This window comes from Pantherophis guttatus, chromosome 5 (assembly GCF_059756535.1).
Source record: "Pantherophis guttatus breed Tessera chromosome 5, ASM5975653v1, whole genome shotgun sequence".
In the NCBI taxonomy this organism is placed as follows: Eukaryota; Metazoa; Chordata; class Lepidosauria; order Squamata; family Colubridae; genus Pantherophis; species Pantherophis guttatus.
The window spans coordinates 125,854,736-125,872,821 of record NC_142067.1 but is presented as its reverse complement, the minus strand read 5'-3'; the positions used below and the strand labels follow the sequence as shown (position 1 = coordinate 125,872,821).

General features: G+C 41.3%; 1 protein-coding gene across 7 annotated transcripts in view; it reads left to right on the top strand.

Annotated features, from left to right (window-relative positions):
* The window catches only part of PCDH17 (protocadherin 17), a 224,136-nt gene that overhangs the window by 108,128 nt on the left and 97,922 nt on the right, over positions 1-18,086 (top strand). The gene's annotated exons all lie outside the window — the stretch shown is intronic.

Genomic DNA, 18,086 nt, shown 5'->3' with positions numbered 1-18,086 from the left:
TCTAAATAGAGTCTGTTCAGAAGAGGCCATGGCTCAGGACAGGGGACCGTAGAAAAATCATCATTTGTATTAATTCCATCATTGCAAGCGGACAGAATCATATGGTTGTTCACTGCAGAGAAACACAGTTCTGCTTTACTGAACTTTTCATCTCATCCAACTGCCCTATTTTTTTTTTAAAAAAAATGTTCCCCTAATTGGTTTTTACAGACGAATACTTTGTCTCTCGACTAAGTTGATTATCTTCTGTGAACTTCCTTAACCTAAATGCACTTATAGTCTTCTGGTCTTTGAGAGGAAGCAAAGATTTTAGAAATGCCGGCGTTCGTGTCGCTTGTGTTGGAAATGTGCCACGAGCAACAGATATCAAGTTAGATTCTTCCCCTTTTCCTTGAGGTCCGTGCCCTTCTTAATGTGGAGGATGTGTGGTGAATTTTTTCTGCCAGAGGACTTCTGACTACATCATGTTAGGGGCAAACGCTTCACAATTTCCCCAGAGTACCTTGTTTCCCTGAAAATAAGACCCTGTCTTATATTTTTTGAACTGTGAAATAAGTGCTTGGCCTTATTTTCGGGGAGGTCTTATTATTTTGGGGTATGTGGAGGAAACCAGAAGAAATGGCGGGGACTGACTGTGCAGGTGTTTAAATATTTTTGGGGAGGGCTTATTTTTTTGGGGGGGGCTTACTTTAGGACATGCGCTCAAAAGTCCAATTGGGCTTATTATCAGGGGATGTCTTATTTTCAGGGAAACAGGGTAGTGTGCCAAATTATATTTTCTCCCACCTGCTTTTCCGTTCAGTTCAAAACTAGAAGACAGAGTCTTCTCCATTGTTAAGAAAACTATGCCGTGATGTGAAAAGAGCTTCCTTTAAAAGGGGTAAACACTGCCTACAGATTTAAGAATGTGCGCTACCAAATGTTAACCACATGAAGCTGTAAAAGGCTTCAGAGTGTTACATATGCCAGGTGCCCGCTCTGACTTCAAAGGAAGTGTGGGAATTGTACTCCCCATCAAGCTGAAGGACACTATTTTGTGACATTTTTTTTTATTATTATTAATTCTGAGAATTTGCTAGGTAGGGCCTAAAATTTAAGCAAAATACAATCTTGATGAGGCTCTTTAATCAATGAGTGTCTCCTAAAACCGAGGAATCTGTCTTGCATTCTTCCTAAGTAAAATGCTGTTAATAAGACCCAACCTTCTGTCATATATCAATCAATCAAAATGGCTCAATATCAGATAAATAATGACTAATTTGTATAGCCTTGTTATTTTATAACTTTCACGTTGCACTACCTATTTAGTTATTCTACAATATCAGGTTCATACCCCAAAATAGTCTCTCTTCCCCCCTCCCCCTCCTCTCTTTTTCCTTCTCTTTCCCTTCCTCATTTCTTTCCTTTCCTTCTTTTTCCTTCCTCCCTTTCCCCTTTTTTTCCTTCTTCCTTCCCTTCCCTTTTTTCTTCCCCTTTCCTTCTTTCTTTCCCTTCCCTTCATCCTTTTTTCTTCCCCTTTCCTTCTTTCTTTCCCTTTCCTTCCCTTCATCCTTTTTTCTTCCCCTTTCCTTCTTTCTTTCCCTTCCCTTCCCTTCATCCTTTTTTCTTCCCCTTTCCTTCTTTCTTTCCCTTCCCTTCCCTTCCCTTCATCCTTTTTTCTTCCCCTTTCCTTCTTTCTTTCCTTTCCCTTCTCTTCCACTCCCTTCCCTTCTGTTAACTAGTCTTATAAGGAATATTAATTACAGCATTCATTCCTGACTATGAATATTTAATTTAAGTTCTTTGAAGTGTGTGTGTGTGTGTGTGTGTGTGTGTGTGTGTGCATGTATATAAACACTCACACAGACAATTTACTTTCAGTAGTTACATATCTGGAGAAAGTCACATTGCGAAACTTTCTTATACAAAACCGCCCATAACTTATATTCCTTTTAAAGAATGTTTTATATACAACACAAAGCATCTTGAAAGTGTAATATTGTTATAGCTCTACATACATTGTCACCCAAATCCAGCAGTTCTTTGAATGTCTACATGCTTTGATGTATCGGCACCAAAGCAGTGAATTCACCATTCATTTCAGTGTGAAAGATACTTCTTTCCATGGAATAACCAATTATAAACAACTTTTTCTTTGCAATATTTTTTTTTTAACTTAATATCATCATCATCATCATCTGTTGCCAGGGTAACAGCATGAAAAGATGGGATAAAGAACAATTTGAAAAGATTTTTTTTTTTTATTACCCAAACTGAACAATTGAGCCTAAGTTAATTACCACTCAGGATGACCTTATCAAATAATTCATTTAAGTTGCAGTTGTGTTGTTAGTTATGTGGAAGTTGATGGGATTAAATAGGTTTGTGTTGGAGTTCCATTGATTTCTAGTTTGTAGACAAACTCGATATTAAAAGAGCTATTGACATTTCATCTTTGTTGTTGTTGTTGTTGTTGTTTTAATCTGCCTCCTGGGAAAACACTTGTTAGAAAAGGCTACAGCCAGACTTTGTAATCACTGCATTTTGGCACCGGAGCTTTGGTGTCGATGTCTTGTTGTATAAGATTTTGCAGTAGTGCAAAACCAACGAGGGAAGAAGACAGGAAAAGACAGAAGAAAATTGGAGTTTATGTCTTCCTGTCCAGTGATATTTGACTTGCTAGGAAAGAAAGAGGAATGGAATCTCAAGTCAAGTGTAAAGTCAAGAAAAGAACTGGCGAAGATATTGTGTTTGTATTTAAACACAATACCTTAATTAAGATATTAATTAATTCCAACATCCCCAACATGGTGCATATAGAAATCAAGGATTTTCCCCAAAAAAAACTTCACCTGACACCCAATACAGTCCCTGCCTCCTCTGTTTCTTTCTTCTTTTAGACACATCAGCTCAGCTGATCAAATATTGTGCACATTTTGTTAATAGACTAGACTAGACTAGACTGGACTGGACTGGACTGGACTGGACTGGACTGGACTGGACTAGACTAGACTAGACTAGACTAGACTAGACTAGAATAGAATAGACTAGACTAGACTAGAATAGAATAGAATAGAATAGAATAGAATAGAATAGAATAGAATAACACAGTTGGAAGGGACCTTGGAGGTCTTCTAGTCCAACCCCCTGCTTAGGCAAGATAACCTACACCACTTCAGACAAATGGTTATCCAACATCTTCTTAAAAACTTTCAGTGTTGGAGCATTCACAACTTCTAGAGGCAAGTTGTTCCACTTATTAACTGTTCTTACTGCCAGGAAATTTCTCCTTAGTTCTAGATTGCTTCTCTCCTTGATTAGTTTCTACCCGCTGCTTCTTGTCCTGCCCTCAGATGCTTTGGCGAATAGCTTGTTAGACAACTAGCTTGTTGACTCATTAAGAGGATTTCAGTATTATTAATAAGATTAAGAATAAGATTAATAAGATTAAATATCTTATGCACATCTCCCATTGATAGGTATGTTCACCAATCAAAGGAGGAGGAAGATGGGGATCCAGGATTTATTGCTCCTCCTAGTAGTAGGAACCAATATGCTTGCTTGATAAAGAAGAAACAAAATACTATTAGTTTCAGATTTAAAGAAGCATTTAACATTCCCTATTGATTCCTCCTGTCAGTAGGAACATGCTTCTTCTTTCTGATTTATTTTTTTATGAGTATTGAACCCAAATAATTGCTGCCACTTGGGCCCGTTATGGTTAGAACTTTCTCATGATTTCACTCATGATTCTACCTCACGCTTTTACCTCATGAGTTACCTCATGATTTACTTATGAGTTCTTATGATTTTATCATGGAGGCAAGCTTGCACTCTGAGCTGCCAATGATCAAACTTGTAACAAAATCAACAAAAGTCTTGAAGGCGTACAAGGTAATTGATTGATTAGAGGGATACAATCAAGATCACGTGAGGTACTAATACCACTCTATAAAGCCTTAGTAAGACCACACCTAGAATACTGCATCCAGTTTTGGTCACCACACTATAGAAAAGATGTTGAGACTCTAGAAAGAGTGCAGAGAAGAGCAACCAGGATGATTAGGGGACTGGAGACTAAAACATACGATGAACGGTTGCAGGAACTGGGCATGGCTAGTCTAGTGAAGAGAAGGACCAGGGGAGACATGATATCAGTCTTCCAATATTTGAGGGGCTACCACAGAGAGGATGGGGGTCAACCTATTCTCCAAAGCACCTGAAGGCCAGACAAGGAATAATGGATGGAAACTGATCAAGGAGAGAATCAACCAGGAAATAAGGAGAAATTTTCTGACAGTGAGAAGAATCAACCGATGGAACAGAAGTTGCCTTCAGAAGTTGTGGGAGCTTCATCACTGGAAGCTTTCAAGAAGAGACTGGACTGCCATCTGTCAGAAATGGTGTAGGGTCTCCTGCTTTGGCAGGGGGTTTGACTAGATGACCTACAAGGTCCCTTCCAACTGTTAATCTGTATCTATCTGATTGAAGGATAGAATACAGAATTCTTTCAACTGGCATTGGAGGGAGCAAACTTCTTCTTATTGAGAGCTTCATTATCTCAAGTGTAATTAGTCAATTGGAGCAATCAAAAGATATGGCCAATGACAAAATTAAGTCAACTCGACCACTGCTGCAGATAAAGTGTGCTCTTTTTCTCTATATATTATTTTTCTCTTTATTACCCCTTATTCCTTGACACCCTCTATTACTATTTTGTCTCTCTGTCTTCCTCTCTCCTAAAATATACAATATTTGAGAGCCTATTATAGGGAAGAGAGGGCCAACCTATTCTCCAAAGAACCAGAAGGCAGGACAAGAAGTAATGGATGGAAGCTTAACAAACAGAGATATAATCTAGGAGAAATTTCCTGGCTGTTAGAACAATCAGTGGAATAGTTTTCCTTCAGACATTGTGGATGCTCCATCACTGGATTTTTAAAGACAAGATTGTACAGCCATGTATCCAGAATGTTATAGGGTTTCCTGCTTGAGCAGGGGGTTAGTCTAGAAGACCTCCAAGGTCTCCTTCAACTCCGTTATTCTATAATTCAGAAAAATGCTGGATGTGCTATTCTAGCCAGAAGTCTAAATATCCTGGTTGTAGAACAACTTCACAATTAGGCTGAAGGTCACACGGGTTTTAAACGAAGGACCGTCCTAGGCCAAACGTTGCCTTACTAATTGTTTAACGTTTCAGTGTCTTCAATATGTGATGTCCAGTTCTTACCCTCAAACCTAGGACAGGTGCAGGAGAACACCTGGGTCAGGGACTGACCAGTTCTTCATTTTAGCAAGGTTGTTTCATGGATCTTTTATCTTGAAAGTACAATCTGCTATTCCGCCATTTTGTCCAGGAAATAGGTTCTGTTTCTTTTTGCATAGGTTTAATCAGTGGTGGGCTGTTGCCGGTTCGGACCAGTTCAGGCGAACCGGTAGTTCCTACCAGGGCTGACCCCTCCCACCTGCCCTGGCACTATCACGTCCTATATAATTGCTGGTTTTTCAATGCTGCGTGGAAGGTGTGCACACTCACATTTTTGGTTCTGGGTGAACCAGTTGTAACAAGGGCAGCAGCCAACCCCTGGATTTAATATAGTGCATGTTAAAATCTTTTGGCTTGAAATGCAGCTAGAATATGAGGTACGCCTATTTCAGGGGTGAAATCCAGTAGTTTCTGACAGGTTCTGCGGAACCGGTGGCAGAAATTTTGAGCAGTTCAGAGAACCGGTAGTGGAAATTTTGAATAGTTCGGAGAACTGGCAAATACGATCTCTGGCTGGCCTCAGAGTGGGGTGGGAATGGAGATTTTACAGTATCCTTCCCCTGGAGTAGGGTGGGAATGGAGATTTTGCAATATCCTTCCTCTGGAGTAGGGTGGGAATGGAGATTTTGCAATATCCTTCCCCTGGAGTAGGGTGGGAATGGAGATTTTGCAATATCCTTCCCCCAGGAGTGGGAAGGGAATGGAGATTTTGCAGTATCCTTCCCCTGCCACGCCCACCAAGCCATGTCTTCCAAGCCACACCACACCACGTCCACAGAACCGGTAGTAAAAAAAATTGGATTTCACCACTGGCCTATTTATACTAAGCAGGTAAATGAGCACGGAGGGGAGATGCGTGTAAACCCTTAGTTGGTGAGAGCTCTGTAATGCCACCTTACATTCTCTTCAAAATAATGTTTTGCGTAGAAGCTGACAGATCAGCCCACCTTGGTTCCTGAACTTTTTGCCTCCTTAACCCAGGATTGTCTTTACATAGACACACCTAGACACGTACACCTGAAGAGTCACTTTGGATCAAATTAGTAGAGAGCATTCCGTAGCCAAATAAAATTCCGAGGCAGTGGAAACAGCGTGAATTCTGTGGAGTTGCCCAGAAGCAGAGAAACCTATCTGGCTGGGTTGACCACAGAAGTGCTAAAAGATAGACAAAGAGAGTTGTATATTTGCTCCAGGCTCTTGAAAGAGAAATCTGGACTGGCAGGGAATGCAGTTTTACATTCACCTACCTACATTTCTTGAGAAATCTAGCAAAAATGGCATTGTTAAGGTCATCCTACCAACAGAATCCTCATAAAAACTGACATTTATATACAGTCATTTTCAATCACTCAGGACTAATTCACAGGCATTCGGTTAGTATTATTTACCATAGTTCAGTAAATCAGTACCCACAGAGTAGCTGTGAGCAGCAGCTAAGAAAATCATGTCTCTCATTAATGTGCTGGAATTAATAGAAGTCTCAGCATCACCTCCAGATTTATTTGGTCGCACAAAATCGCACAAAAGCTCAATTTGTTTTGACCCGTCCTCTGAACGCAAACCTGAAATCTAATACAAGCTGTTGTCAGGAGAAAGGTAATCATAATTTGTTTGGATATGTATACCCAATTAATAGAATATTTTATGGAAAGCAAATGGAAGGGAAAAAAAAAACCATTGTACAGGGCGTAGCTATTCTTGTACATTCTTTTGTGTGTGTGTGTGTGTGTCAAAATTTTGCATTGTGTTTTTTTTTTTCCTTTTCCAAAATTCCAGTACATAATTGAACATTCTAACCATGATGATGCTAGTTCGGTCTAATGGTTGAGGTGCCAGGCTAGAAACAGGAAGTTTGTGAGTTCAAATCTCACTTTAGCTATGAAAGTTAGCTGTGTGATCTTTGGCCAGTCACTCTCTTTCAACTCAACTCACCTGATAAGGGTTTTTGTTGTGGGGAAAATAGGAGAAGGAAAAAGTATTAGTATTTGTCTAATATTTGTTAGATAGTTATTTATATAAATAATAAAAGAAGGGAGGGGAGAGGGGAGGGGAGAAGAGGAGGGGAAAGGAAATGAAGGAAATGGAAGGAGGGAGCGAGGGAGGAAGGGAGTGAGGGAGGAAGGAAGGAAGGAGACAAGGAAGAGGAGATGAATGAAAGGGAGGGAGTGAGGGAGAAGGAAGGAAGGAAGGAGAAAGGAGAGGAGAAGGAGAAGGAGAGGAGATGAAGAAAATGGAGGGAGGGAGCGAGGGAGGAAGGAAGGAAGAAAGGAGAGAAAGAAGAGGAGAGGAGATGAATGGGAGGGAGGGAGGGAGGAAGGGAGGAAGGGAGGAGAACAGTAACACTGCAACATCACAAGCTCCACCCTTTTGTATTTGCCTTTCATTGCCGTGGCTTGCATGTAAAGGAGGGAGATTGAATTGTGACATGAGGATGCATGTTTTACCATTTCCTTCCATGCGCTCACAATGTTTTAGGATGAAAAGTGCTTTTCTGCTTAAGACAGGACATGATATGTTACCTCCAAATGTGTTCTCTTTTTTCCCCAACCAAATGACCACTGAGTAAGTTGGGATTCCAAAATTCTCTAGCAGCATAAAAAAAATCCCCATGAAGTCTCCTTCAAGTTTCATAAAACTAGACATACCCAGTTCCTGCAACCGTTCTTCATATGTTTTAGCCTCCAGTCCCCTAATCCACTTTGTTGCTCTTCTCTGCACTCTTTCTAGAGTCTCCACATCTTTCTTACATCGTGGCGACCAAAACTGAATGCAATATTCCAAGTGTGGCCTTACCAAAGCCTTATAAAGTGATATTAACACTTCACGTGATTTTGATTCTGTTCCCTCTGTTTATGCAACCTAGAACTGTGTTGGCTTTTTTGGCACTAGGGCTCCAAGATCCCTCTCAGAGTTACTACTATTGAGCAAGGTACCACATATACTGTACCTCTGCTTCTTGAAGTGAGATATTGAAATTTATGGTATCCTATAATGATAATGATAGAAAATGGAGGAGGAGGAGGAGAAGAAGAGGAGGAGTAGGAGTTAAAAATTAAAAAGATACTCGAATTAAAGTACAGAATTAAGGTAGAGTTTAAAGCCTTATTCCTTATTCTTGCTCAGATCTGAAATTGACTTATGGGGATTTGGACAAGCCAGTTTTTCAGTCTCTGACCTCAGAGGTTATTGGAGAGAAAATTATGGAGTCTCATGTATGTCAAGACGAAGGCCAGATAATTAATGTGTCTAATAGGGTTGCATTCCTTGTCATCTACGGGTACATCAGTCTTTGAGGCTTTTGCTTTGTCGGCAATATTTAGAATGAAGGGGAAAAAATGAGGAATTTGAGGGTGTTTCGGAGCTTCAAAGTTTGAGTTGGCTTGCTCTAATCAAAGCTGACAAATCGCTGATGAAAATGTAGGATAGACTTGAGACAGGATCTGGGTTATGTCTGAAAGAAAGACAGGAAAAAAAAAGAAAGAGAAGGACAAAAAAAAAGAAGAAGAAGAAGAAAAACACATATGAATTAAAACCTAGACATTTTTCTAAATGATTCTGCCGGGAAAATAGGAGAGAAAATGTTGAAAACTGTAGGTTATTTTAAAAAGAGAGATTCCATTAGATTTCTGGTTATTTTGGTCATTAAGAAAATATTATATTGGTAGGCTACTGTAATTTTTCTACTACAGATTCTGTACATACAAACAGAACTTTCTTCCAAAGAAAAGTTAGGGGTACATTTCAAAACATTTCTTTGTGAATGTTCTTTTTTTTTTCCATGCCCACATCTGTCTACAGGTAGTCCTCAACTTACAACGGTTCATTTAGTGACCATTCAAAGTTACCATTTTTCACATTTATGACTGTTGCAGCATCCCTATGGTCACGTGATAAAAATTAGCAGTGGACTCACATTTATGACAGTTAGAATGTCCCAAGGTCATATTTTCCCCCTTTTGCGACCTTCTAACTAGCAAAGTCAACGGGGGAACCAGATTCACCTAACAACTGTATTACTAATTTAACAACTGTACTTGATTCACTTAACAAATGTGGTAAGAAAAATCATAATGTGAGGGTAAAACTCACTTAACAAATTTCTCACTTACAAACATAAATTTTGGGCTTGGTTGTGATTGTAAGTCGAGGACTTCCTATATCTATATACATTTCCATCAGTCATTTGGGTTCAAGTTTGAATAAAACATACCATAAAAGAGTACATTTTAAAGCTCATTTGGTATAATAAAAAAAAATTAATAATAATTTTAATTACAGCTCCTGTAATTGGAGTTAAATCACCAGATAACGATATTAAAAAAGAAGTTAAAACTTGGGTTTGGATGGAAACCACGGACAACATATGATTTTACTGAAAGGTTTAGGCATTTAATGACATATATTTGGAGTCGTATCAATTCCCGACAAACAAAAATTATCAGGGGTGGGCTTCAAAATTTTTAGCAAGGGGTTCTCTGCCTAGTTGCTGGGTGGCCATGGTGGGCGTGGCGTAGTCAGCCTCCTGCACCATGGTGTGTGTGGGAGGGGTGTTTTTGCCCTCCCCGGGCTCCGGAGGCTTTCCTCGAGCCTCCAGGAGGGTGAAAACGGTCTCTCCAGGCTCCAGAGGCCCTCTGGGGGACAGAAACGGGCCTGTTTCTGGCCTTCTCGAACTTCCAGTAGACCCTATTTTTGCCCTCCCTGAGCCTCCGCACACTCCCTGCACTTACCTGCATCCAAAACGGGCTGTTTGGGGACTCCTGGGAGGGGTGGGGCGGAGTGTGCGGGATCAGGTAGAAGTGTGATTTGGGGGTTCTCCGAACTGCACAGTATCTTAGCTAGAGGTTCTGCTGAACCCCTGCGAACCCCTGTAAACAATGGAAGCCATCAACTTTGCCCATCTTATGTTCCTTGTAACTCATGATATGCTGATGTTTTGAGAGGCAAGGGTGGTATGCTGACCTTTTCCTATTAGAATACTGCATTCAGTTTTGGTTGACACGATGTAAAAAAGATGTGGAGACTCTAGAAAGAGTGCAGAGAAGAGCTACAAAGATGATTAGGGGACTGGAGGCTAAAACATATGAAAAACGGTTGCAGGAACTGGATATGTCTAGTCTGATGAAAAGAAGGACTAGGGGAGACATGATAGCAGTCTTCCAATATCTCAGGGGCTGCCACAAAGAAGAGGGAGTCAAGCTATTCTACAAAGCACCTGAGGGCAGGACAAGAAGCAATGGGTGGAAACTAATCAAGGAGAGAAGCAACTTAGAACTAAGGACAAATTTCCTGACAGTTAGAACAATTAATCAGTGAAACAATTTGCCTCCAGAAGTTGTGAATGCTCCAACACTGGAAAAAAATTTTTTAAAAAAAATTGTAATTATATTTACTTCCATTTCTTTTCATTAGCGGCATTTTGTTAACTTTCTAAATTATGCACTGTTGCCTTGACCTATATTTTTTTTTATTTTATCAATTTTTATTTATAAGTAAAAACTAAACAGAACAATGAAACGTACAAAATATAAAAACATATAAACACCCATTTCAATACATGTCCAGTTTGTCGCAACTGTAATATGCATTTCTCTTTGTATTTTGACTCTTCCTTATTTGGTCCTTCCCTTTTGTCTATCTACTATTGATCTTTGTTGACCTATGTCTGTTCTTTGTTTCAATCATACTATATTTGGTCATTTTGTTTACTTCCTATGGCTTCATCTCTTTCCTATCTTTCAACCAACTATACCACTTTTCCCATACTAAGTAAAAGTCATGTTCTTCCCTATTTTGTAATTCCTTTGTGAGTCTATCTAATTCCGCACATTCCATAATTTTATTGATTACTTTATCTGGTGTTGGTATATCACTACTCTAACACTGGAAATTTTTAAGAAGATGTTGGATAACATCTTTTAGGGTTTCCTGCCTAATCAGGGTGTTGGACTAGAAGACCTCGAAGGTCCCTTCCAACTCTCATATTCTATTCTATTCTATTCTATTCTATTCTATTCTATTCTATTCTATTCTATTCTATTCTATTCTATTCTATTCTATTCTATTCCTCTACTACAAGAAGATCAGTGTATAGTCCATTTCTAGAAGAGGTAAGACCTTTTGCCAAGACAACGGGGGATGTCCCAAGAGACAGCTTGAAGGATAAACACTCATCTTGCAAACAATTTTGGAGCTACATGCTAAAGTTAAGGATCAGTTAAGCCCCACAGGCAGCAGGGTTGGTTTCTAATGATTATTCTCCAGTGTAGGAAAATTTATCAGAGCTTTAATAGAAAGAGTGGAATGGGGGCGGGAGGAGATATTGTTCCCACAAGTATATGGAATGAGTTCGCAGCTGAATCTACTTCTGCACTGGTTCTGTTTGCATATTGGAATTAACTGCATTATAGGAAGGAGGGAAGGGGTGGTCTAACTATGTTTTGCAAACCCTTTCACCTGCTCTGAAATCAGAAGGGAGTTTGATTTAGTTCCAAACAGATCTAATCTTTATTTGTTGCTAAATTAAATTCCGGCTACCTTGTGAAACTATTTAGTGAGAGGTTAATTAAGTCTCTAACTATTGAGATTGACAGAGAGAAAAGGGAAGGAGAAGGGAAAAGGGGAAAGGAAGAGGGGAGGGGAGGGGAAGGGAAGAGAAAAGAGAAAGGAAGAGGGGAGGGGAAGGGAAGAAGGGAGGGGAAGGGAAGGAGAAGGAGAAGGGAAAGAGAAGGAGAAGGAAATGGAAGCGGAAGGGAAAAGGAAGGGGAAGGGAAGGGGAAGGGAAGGGAAAAGAGAAAGGAAGGGAAAAAGAAGGGGGGAAGGAGGAATGGAAAGGAAGGGAAGGAGAAGGGAAAAAGGGAAAGGAAGAGGGGAGAGGAGGGGAAGGGAAGAAGGGAGGGGAGGGGAAGGGAAGAGAAAAGAGAAAGGAAGGGGAAGGAGAAGGGAAGGGAAGGGGAAGGGGAAGGGAAGGGAAGGGAAGGGAAAAGAGAAAGGAAGAGGGGAGGGGAAGGGAAGGAGAAGGAGAAGGGAAGGAGAAGGAGAAGGAAATGGAAGAGGAAGGGAAGAGGAAGGGGAAGGGAAGGGGAAGGGAAGGGAAAAGAGAAAGGAAGGGAAGAAGAAGGGGGAAGGAGGAATGGAAAGGAAGGGAAGGAGAAGGGAAAAAGGGAAAGGAAGAGGGGAGAGGAGGGGAAGGGAAGAAGGGAGGGGAAGGGAAGGAAAGAGGAAGGGAAGAGGAAAAGGAAGGGGAAGGGGAAGCAAAGTGAAGTGAAGGGGAAGTGAAGGGAAAAGAGAAAGGAAGGGAAGAAGAAGGGAAGGGAAGAATCAGATGATCCTTGTATATCTTTCCAACCCTATACTTTCATTTTTGAATAGAAGAGAATATCTGTAGCTCAGGGTTGATCTCTGAAAACCTTGGTGCTCCCTGAGCTTGGTTTCTTGCTCGCAGAAGTTTCGTTACCTAATTAGGTAATTTCATCATTGCTCTGTGATGTTACCTAGTCAGATAGATCCATAACACCGATTACACTGATAGCGTTACCAACTTGGGCAATAAAGCATCTGCAAGCAAGCAAGCAACCATACTCAAGATTCTACTTCTTTAGGTCTGGTTTTCCAGATCAACTAAAGTTGGTGAGAGACCTCATGTGTCCCTTCCATTTCTACGATGGTAGAGAAATGCGGCTAAGGTTTGTTTTTTGTTTGGGTGAAGCAGGTTTATAGAAGGTTTGGTAACCTCTTTCAGGTGGGCAAAGAAAGAGAAATGTAGAGCTGCCACGGAAGACGTTACCTATCGGGAAATGTTGTCGCAGAAACAAACTGGGACTGCATTAAAAACATGTTCTTGTATTTCAGTTGGCTTAGTGAGCAGCAGTAGGGTGTACCTACTATTTGCTTAAGCTAAAACGACTTGCTGCCTTCTGTTGGCATCGCTCCGTACTATCGCACTGACTGTTCATAATCAAGCGGGGTGGGGAAACATCTGCTTTAGGCTAAATAAGCTAAGCTGCTTTTTATATACATTTTATATAAAGCATATACTGTACATCCCTCTCTGATCTAGATATTTTAATACCTGTTTTAAGCTGAACTAAGCTGGTACTTAAAATAGCTCTCTGACATTCAGAATAATGGAGATGAAAGCGAGTGTAATAAGAATTGTCAGCAAGGTGCATTGCCAGCACTGATTCAGCTACAGCCTTGTTCGTTTTAAATGTTTTTTATTTAGCTGGAAAGATCTGCATCTATGAGAATTAAAATGCATGATTTGTTTTCGAGCTTCTTCAGCCCCGTATGCAAATGCCTACCGTTTAGGTCTGAATAAGAACACGCAGTGTGCAGTTTTTCTCGGTAACAACGCAGATGTGATTTGCTGTAGCCTTGTCCTTAGATGTGGGTTAGCCCAGACATTCTAGTCTTGGTAGTTTCACCTAGCTCAGAGGTCTGCAACCTTAAACACTCAAAGAGCCATTTGGACCCGTTTCCCACAGAAAAGAAAACACCGGGAGCCACAAAACCCTTCCCGTGCCTGACTATTTCCTGAGCGACCACAAAACTAGCATATGTAGTTGAATTAAACGTTCTGTTTTCTTCTGAAACTTTTCTTTTCTTGGATTTATCCATAGTTGGCCTACCAGGGGTTGAAAAGCTCAATAAATTGCGCACATTGGTGATTGTGACACATATTTTGAGTGACAGGGAGCCACAGTAGAGGGGTGAAAGAGCCACATGCAGCTCCAGAGCTGCAGGTTGCTGATTCCTGATCTAGCTTGAAGGTATCAGTATGGGAGTGGAGAGTGGAGACTGTTTCTCTTGGAACATAGAATTGAGCTGGAAGGGATCTCGGAGGTCTTCTAGTCCAACCGTCTGCTTGAGTAGGAGACCCTGTACCATTTCAGATAAATGGTTGTCCAATATCTTTTTGAAAGCCTTCAGTGATGGAGCACCCACAATTTCTGAAGGCAAACTGTTCCATTGGTTGATTGCTCTCACCATTAGGAAATTTGTCCTTAGTTCTAGATTGCTTCTCTCCTTGGTTAATTTCCATCCATTGTTTTCTTTTCTTGCCTTTTGGTGCTTGGGAAAAATAGTTTGACCCCCTCATCTTTGTGGGAGCCCCTCAAATATTGGAACACTATTCTCATATCTTCCCTAGTCCTTCTTTTCATTAGACAAGCCGTACCCAATTCCTGTAACCATTCTTCGTATGTTTTACCCTTCAGCCCCCTAATCGTCCTTGTTGCTTTTCTCTGCAGTCTTTCCAGAGTCTCAACATCTTTTTTTTTATATATTGTGGTGACCAGAACTGGATGCAGTATTCCAAGTGTTGTTTTACTAAGGCAAAACTTGGAGGCAAAATTTGGCCTGAAGTCCCTCAATTGATATATTCTCCTTTTGGTGAACTCTGAAGGTGGACATCCCTTTTGGAGTTTCAGAGGAACCTCCATTGTAGACAACATGCTAATTTCTGAAGATCATTTACCATGTAGGTTCCTTTTCTTTCAACTCTACAGACCAAAGTCAATCTCCCATCTTCATGTTTTCTGGCCTGTAGGATCCTGTGAACGTCCAACTCCTTCAGTCATTGCATCTCAACTCCTGATGGATTTTTGTCACTTTTCAGAAAAGTACTGTTTTAGTTCAAGTCTAACCAATCTCCACTCTGTTATGACTCCAATAAATTTTCCAGTTTGCTTGGTCGGGTAAAGATTGTATTCAATCTATGCTGGTTTTTGTAATCAAGGGTGAAATCCAGCAGGTTCTGGAGAACCAGTAGCGGAAATTTTGAGCAGTTCTGAGAACTGGTAGAGGAAATTTTGAGCAGTTCAGAGAACTGGCAAACACCACCTCTGGCTGGCCCTAGAGTGGGGTGGGAATGGAGATTTCGCAATATCCTTCCCTCCGGAGTGGGGAGGGAATGGGGATTTTGCAATATCTTTCCCCCAGGAGTGGGGAGGGAATGGGGATTTTGTAGTATCCTTCTCCTGCTACACCCACCAAGCCACACCACGCCCACAGAACAGGTAGTAAAAAAAATTGGATTTCACCACCAGTTGTAATGTCAGCATATAGAAACCCTAGTTCTACCATGATTCTCATACAACTTTTAATTTACTGAAAACGGAATATAAAAAGCTTTGGAGAGTGGAAGAGCAAAACTGCTCGTTAGTGAAGTGGACAAGGCTCCAACAAGCAGTAACAAATAAGGATTTTTGCCTGATTTGGCATCTTGGTTCTTGCTCTTCAGATAAGCGCCGGTGCCAATGATTTAATGTCTTAAGAGTCCTGACTGAGATACTTTGGCAACTTATTCAGGGCGTTTTGGGGTAGCAGTTCTGCTGCCCCTCCCTTTATCTGATCGCTGATTAGTCCCCGGGCTCCACCATCAGAAACCCAGAATCTAATTTCTGAGCTGAAAAGTGGCAAAACCCCAAGTAAAGATATGATCTTGCCAGAATTATTGAAAACGATTCTGCATTGGTGGGGCCTCTGAGTTGGCTCTCCAGTGTGCTGCCGTTAATCAACCTTTATTGCTTCCCATAGAGTGGCTTAATTCTATCATTCTTCTAATATACAAGAAAAGGAATAGGCAAAATCCGGCTACACAATATTTTCAATTTGGCAGTTGAAAGCCATGCCGTCTTTCAGTGTTTCACAACCAAGGCAATTTCCAAGGTTTTTGTGAATTTCCCTTTTCAAAATTTCCCAGTCAACTGAACCATTGATAACAATGCCTATGGAGTTTCTCAGTCATCCAGGTCATGGTTGTCTCAAAGATGCTTTTTGAAGAGGCTGCTGGGTTTATGTCAGCATTCCAAGCTGCATTCACTCCAGTGCTGACGTAAGAAGGAGAAGGTGGGGGCATCTGGCAAGAGGACGCTTGGCTTTTCACCTACTTAATTTCCCTGGAGATACTATCCCCTAGGACCGTGATGGCGAACCTATGGCACGCGTGCCACAGGTGGCATGCAGAGCTGTATCAGTGGGCATGCGAGCTCAGCTTCGCCATCTGATTTTCGGGCCTTCTGGGCCCACTGGAAATTGACAAACGGGCCATTTCTGGCCTCTGGAGGGCGTCCGGGGGAGTGGGGAAGGCTGTTTTCGCCCTCCCCAGGGTCCTAGAAAGGCTCAAGCCTGGGGAGGGCAAAAAATGGGCCTACTGGGCCCACCGTGCCATCGTGTGCCAAAAGTGGGGGGAGCACGGGGGAGGTCGTGTATGGGTGTGGGCACACGTGTGTGTGACCACATCGCGCTCCCCCCACTTTTGGCACGCAATGGCAAAAAGGTTAGCCATCACTGCCCTAGGTGATGGGTTGGGAGGGGGGAAATTCCTTTGAGCTGAAGTAGTAGATAACAGCAGAGTGACTTCGAAGATGGCTAATGAGTAGCAGAGCAGTGGGGAAAGGAAAGGGAGGGTTTGGACCAGGAAGTCAGTGTTGGCTGCAACTGAGTCGGAGTTTTCGATTGTTGTGCCTAATAAATGAAAGATTTTGATCAAGGGCTATTTGTTTGAAATGCAGTTTATTTGAGACAACACTGAATCCTGACAGCTTTCTTGTTTTCCCTTGAAGACGTTTTGCTTTTCATCCAAGTTCTGACCTCTGTCAGAACTGAAGAAGCTTCTTGGATGAGAAATGAGAAACGTCTTCAAGGAAAAAACAAGAAAGTCTGGTTACCTTTTGAAGAAGCACTTTGGGGACATTGATAACAATGGTGGGAGTTAAAATATGCCCATTTGGAAGTGAAACATTGGTATAGCCAAGAGTCGGCAACCTTAAACATCAAAGAGCCACAAAGGTCCCTGTTCAATTTTGCAGCTGACCAGAAGTCTGGTTTCCCCACCATAGAGTCTCCTCCTAGTGCAGCATCCTTTTTTCTTCTGCCAACCAGAAGTCTGGTTCCCCCACCATAGAGTCTCCTCCTAGCATGGCGTCCTTTTTCCTCTACCTGTCCTAACCGAAAGCCCTAGCAATTGTGGAGCCGACCGGCAACAGGGAGCTGCAGCAGAGGGATGAAAGAGCCACATTCAGCTCCAGAGTTGTGGGTTGCCGACCCTGGTATAGGCAATTGTCCATCATATCAGCAGCAGAAAATTGATAGAATATTAAGAAGTTTTTTTTTTCTCAACGACTTCTTCTGCAGTGTAATGCAGCAGAGGAAGTCAACCATGAGAAAGTTGCTTGATTCACACTTCAAAGCAAAAATCAACTAATTTATGCTTTCTAAGCTGATATGGGCACTGATTGCACTTAAATGCCATGGCCAATTCTGTGTTGCAATTAGAAAAACACGCCTTGTGCACATGTGCATCCACGCATACACACACATACACAACTATGGTAGGAAAGCACAGACTATAAAACATCTGTCCAAAAATAATGTGTACAGTAATGCTTTACTTGAGACAAGGATTGTCCCCAAAACTATGCATATTGGGAAAAAAATATAAAAACGAAGATGGATTAAGAGAAGCGTTCTTGAGAATGTGCATGAAATTCATGAAGGCTTTTTAAAAAACAGGAACGGGACAAAGGGAACTTCAAATCTTTAACCGAGAAAGAGAACAAATCTAGCAATTTGTCTATTCCCAGCAAGGAGTCTTGAGAAAACAACGTTCTGAAATTTCCAAGTACTGTTGACCTTTTCTTCCCGTCTTCCTTTGTTTACATTTGTGCGCAAATTTATCTACCTCGAGATAAATAGCAACAACCTTACTTCCCTTCAAACTGATATTGCATGGCTAGTGATAGAGATGTCAGCATGCTAGCGGAGAAGATGTCACTGGAGCCAGCCTGTCAAAGTGATAATTATATCGCTTGTGGTCTATCTTTTCTACGAAGAGCGCTAT